Below are 5,000 nucleotides of genomic sequence, written 5' to 3' on the forward strand. Positions count from 1 at the left end.
TACCTTGCGTGCATTTTCTACGAGGACATTTGAGGGAATGTTTTAAAGATTATGACAGTGGCTTTCAAAACCACATATTTTCTTCAAAATGATATTAATGGTTCAGTCTAAATTCACTTCGAATTGTCAGAGATCTGTAATGAAAAGTTTTATGATTGCCGCCTGATCGTGGTGCATTGTGAGGCGGCCAGTGCAGCCTCCGAGGTTTGTTCTCTGGCAAAAACGTGCAAACCTCTGCCACACATATTGATGGACTTGGACTAGGTCCTTATGCAATATATTACTATGAAGGTCTGAAAGTTCTCCAACCAAAATACATATAATGGAGATTTGTTAACATTTGCTGGAGTGCACGTGCAGACAGGTGTGGGCCAGTGGTATGCATCCCCTGCATTCGTCGTCCAGGGGCACCACGAGCTGCACGACAAAATTTAGTGAACGGTTGAGTCAACTAAATGTTAATTGTCTTATTTGGCAAAGAAGAGGGGAGTTGGTGATAGTTGACCTCCCCTCACAACTAGTTTGCAAATAATTAAGGTTTCTGCCAACTTATCCTGCATTCAGAACTGCTCATTGAAATTGGACATATGCGGAAACCAGTTAAAAGAAGGAAAAAAAAGGTGGAAACCAGTCTGACTTGTTTGAACGTGTCATCAACTTGGACCTTGAAAATAGATGAATTAATGACATGGGTTTGTTTGTAAACAAAGAAGTAACAGTGAAGAATGTAAAACCATTAACACAAGGATATTCATAACTGTTTTTGACTTATAATTCCACATCAGCAGAGAACTAAGACAGAATTGCATTTAGCATTTACTTTGTTTTTGAGAGCTCTGAATAGAGACAACATAGGCATTTGACTTACCAATCTTCTGTCTGAATTTGGGGAACACTTTCAAACACAGCATTTGAACTTGAAAAGTATCTCTGTCTGAGTTGCAAGGAATTGTCTTCATGAGTTCTTTTTACACAATAAACCCTTTTTATAGTGACAAGTCTTAGTGTTATCTGCCTTGTAAGGATAGTTTGTTTATGATAAGCACCTGAGAGGGGTATTGTGTGATGAATCATTCATCCTGAAGATTTTAGGCCTGGGATAAGTGCCCAAAATTTCCTGTGATTTTTCAGAAGAGCTGCAGTTTTCCTGTTCAAACAAATTGCACAGAGCATCTTGTGATCTCTGTTTTATAGACATAGGAGTTGTATTGTGGGGAAGCCATCTGTAATGACAGTATTTGGTAATTTTAGGGGGAGGTGTCAGGTAGTTGCTGCAATCTTCACACATCATCACTCCATCAAAGACGAACAAACTTCCACCATATATATTCACACGTAATAAAACTTCTAGACCTTCCTTTGATTTATTGTTAAATGAGATACTGCTGCAAGCTCAGTCTTGAAAATAAGTTTGATAAGATTTGTTTGATTGCCAAAGGCATGGAAGTCAGCACTTATACCATGCCACCATAATTACAGATTTTCCTAAACTATGATATAACCTCTTTGGTTAATCTTTATGGTTTGGTCACATTAAGCTATGGCAAATTGATGATATTCTTGACAAAAAGTTGCAGTCATCAGTACAAGAAATAATCAGCAGACATTAACATTAATGGCAAAAGATTGTGGAGAGCTAATCACAGCCTAAGTCCACTTGGTGCTCCTGAGTTTCAGCTCTCTTTTACTGTGCACACCAAGGTGAAGACCCTGTCATGGTAATTTAAATTGTTGAAAGATTTTGGGACCTGGGGTTGGCGACGTAGTCTCTGGCAAGTGCTCCCGTACTATATAGATTTACCTTACTCTGATAATTGCATTTCATTATTTGACTTGTATTACTCTTACTCACTTTTACCATTATTGTTGGTGTTTATTCCAGTTTTATTGATGTTGGGGCTAGTATCCTTGCTGTATTTGGTTTCTGCAACCTTAAATTTTTTTTTAAAGGACTGTATTTAGAAAGTCTGTCCGATTTGTTCAGGTCTATTAATTGGATTGAGTGACCTGCTTCGGTTAATTTTACCGAGAGCGACGCACGGAGGTAGAGCAAAATGGACATTGCCATCTTGTAGAGCATAAAAAATAGAGTAGAAATCAATACAAAGAAATCTGCAGCGGCCTCATATTTCCCGGGAAAATGACAAAAATAGGCTCTGCATGGCACCGCTCTGAGACTAAGTCCCCATCCATGTTTACCTTGCCAGGGCCAAAACAAATGAGACGTTTAACTCATTATTGCAATAATTACTACGCTCTTGTGAAAACAATTATTCTGTAATTACCAGAGTCTGTTTTTCTGAATTCATGTATTTAATGAATTGTTTTACTTTTATTATACTTCTTTTACGTGCTCTGGTAATTATTTACACTATTTTGCACAATAACCCTGTGCACATGTACGTTTTTCCACCGGGAGATTTGACAGACAGTGAGATGCCATTGGTTCCGAAACGCCGGTGAGAAGTGTTACATTTTAAGTGTGTTGTGTCGATTCCAGGTCATTTTTAAAGCCATATAGTGGATATATAGAACAAATAGATCTTAGTATCTATCTCAGCCTGATATTTGAGCCCAACAAGTGCCCCAAATGCCAAAAAAAGTGATTAGAAACCAAGGAACTCAGACCATAGACGGAAGCCAAGAAAAGTTTGGTCTTTCGCTATATAAAGGTATGTGGTTTTACCCTGGAGGTTCAGAGGACAGGGCCCTTTGGCTAGGGAATATATTGATCGTATTTTCTTAAAGCCACGGGGTCATATAGTACATATAGTACAACGGGGGTCCATATAATTAGGTTAGGTTAGGGTAGGTTAGGCTAGGCACATATAATACCACGTGGGAATATATAGATCGTTGTGTATAAAAGCCACAGGGTTAAGGTTAGGTTGTTTATTGGTTAGGACGCATTGTACGATTACCATGGGACTGGATTATGTGAAATCCCGTAGATTTTTACCGAACACGGGGTTTGATTCCCGTAGAGTTTTTCGAAAGTTGGCGCATTGGTCCGTAGGCTTTCAAAGATGGCGGGGATGTCTGTAGAGTTTCAGTGGCCGATTTCCATTTTTTTGTGCTTTTCGGGACAGAAATTTGGCTCAGGTTTTCGAAAAATCAACGTTTTTAACTTTCATAAATCACTTTCTTCAATTTCTGCAGGTTCCTATTGACATCCAGTGCCATCCATTACCCCCCCCCCCCCCCCTTCAACCCCTGGTTTCCCAGGCATCCCCAAAGATCGTTAGGTAGAGGAAACATAAAAAAAATCTGATTTTGGAACTTAGTCTCTGGGAGGGAGCACCGCTCTCGCTAACAATGACCCCTGCTTCTTATATAGGAATGTCATATCAAGTTTGCAAAAGTGTTTTAATAGAATTTTATTTGTGTAGTCAAGGCACTCCACTGATATATGTAAGGGTGTTTGAGGTCAAAAGATTTTTTGATTTTCTTGAGGCTTTGCTGGTACACATATGTGTGGGAAACTGCATCATGATGGAAAGTGTTTTAACTTTTCTTCATGTAAGTGTGTGGTGGCAGTCGTGTCCCCCAGTTGATGTCTTCCCTAATCAGGTGATAATCATGTGTAATAAGAAGTGGGCTTGTTTTGATTTCAACCTCTGAGGTTTGTCAGCCACTTAGTGAATCATTCTTGTGTGTGTGTGTGTGTGTGTGTGTGTGTGTCTGTTGCTATTAGATAGGTGGCTGTAATCTATGTTGACAGCAAGAATTTTTCTACCATTTAGAGCTGGAGTGACAGTGCATAAGATTGTGGAAATCTGTTAATCACTCATTGTTTTATGAGGCTTGTCATGTTGAGTTTATGGGTTAATCTATTTGCATATTTTCATTAACTGTTTTGTTCATGGGTTGACTTTGTATAGGGTTTTGTGTGACATTTGTTTGTTACTACTGCTTTCTTGGAGCCTCTTGCTGCTTTCAAAGCCAAAATTCTATAAGCATTGTGATATTGCTGCAATATATATGCTTTTTTTGCAGCCTTTGCAAATAAGATTTTTCGAGATAAGGCATAATGTTATTTATGGCTTCAGCTAATACTGAAAAAGCTTATAATAAGATTTTTGCAGATTTTTAAGTACTTTTTTCTGTATGAATAGAAATACTGATATACAGGATGGAAGCTGACTTGGGATTTTCTTCCCATATTTCATTTGTGAACTACTTTTTTCTCTACAGGCTTAATCCACCCCAGAAGTGGGCAGGGCTTTGAAGTAGAGAGAAATTTGTGGTAAGATTTCAGAGCAGCTATAGTTTTATTTTTAATATTTATGATATCTAAATCACTGCTTACTCTATGTTTTGTTGTGTCATTTTGCAAGAAGATGCACTTGTGGATTAGTGCTGTGTGACAGCAGAAGCTGTGAATGGTTGAGGGACACAGCTGTTATATTTAGGATGTGCTCTTATTGTCTCTATGACTTTTGCTATTGTAATATTACATTGACCTAGGGATATTATTGTACATATACAGGTGAAATTAATTTTTATTTAAAGCTTCATTAGATGACAGGTAGGGAAGGGCCGCCATAGTTCTCTCCTCTTCGAAATTAGCCTCAGAATTCTGTAGCTGATTTGTGAAACTTAGGGCTAAACTAACATTGACGAGTTTTTGTGGTGATGTGTAATGTTTGTCTTATTAAACAGCATTGCATTGTGGTGGCAAATGTTTTCTTGGTAAAGATTAGAAAGCAAAGTAGTGACATTTCAACTTACTTATATTATAGAAAGAAAAAAAAACTTGGCTGTTGATGAGGAACATTTAAGGTTTTAGTTGGTGAATGATTAATAGATTTCATGTTAGTCCTCACAGTCACATGGATTGAATAGTTCTAGTAAGGTTACAAAATATTTTTTGGATATATCAGGTACTTCTATAGTTTGTAAAGTAACAATATTTGCCATGAAATTTTTAGGATAAAAATATGTAAGAATATACAGCAGTAACTTAACCCATTGGTGCCAGGTAATTACACTGTCTACCT

At 37.7% G+C, this 5,000-nt stretch overlaps 1 protein-coding gene across 7 annotated transcripts in view; it reads left to right on the forward strand.

Moving 5' to 3' along the window:
• Nucleotides 1-5,000, forward strand: part of LOC125048013 (death-inducer obliterator 1-like) — a 73,681-nt gene that overhangs the window by 742 nt on the left and 67,939 nt on the right. For 4 of the 7 annotated variants that reach the window (XM_047646589.1, XM_047646593.1, XM_047646594.1 and 1 more), the window contains exon 2: nt 4,195-4,246. The exons of 1 other annotated variant lie outside the window; for it this stretch is intronic. The gene's annotated coding sequence lies outside the window, so the exon portion shown is untranslated. Of the gene's footprint in view, nt 1-2,286; nt 2,673-4,194; nt 4,247-5,000 lie in introns of those variants that run through there. 2 more of the 7 variants (XM_047646591.1, XM_047646592.1) reach the window with 2 other exon arrangements.

The sequence above is a fragment of the Penaeus chinensis genome, chromosome 42, assembly GCF_019202785.1.
Source record: "Penaeus chinensis breed Huanghai No. 1 chromosome 42, ASM1920278v2, whole genome shotgun sequence".
Taxonomy (NCBI): domain Eukaryota; kingdom Metazoa; phylum Arthropoda; class Malacostraca; order Decapoda; family Penaeidae; genus Penaeus; species Penaeus chinensis.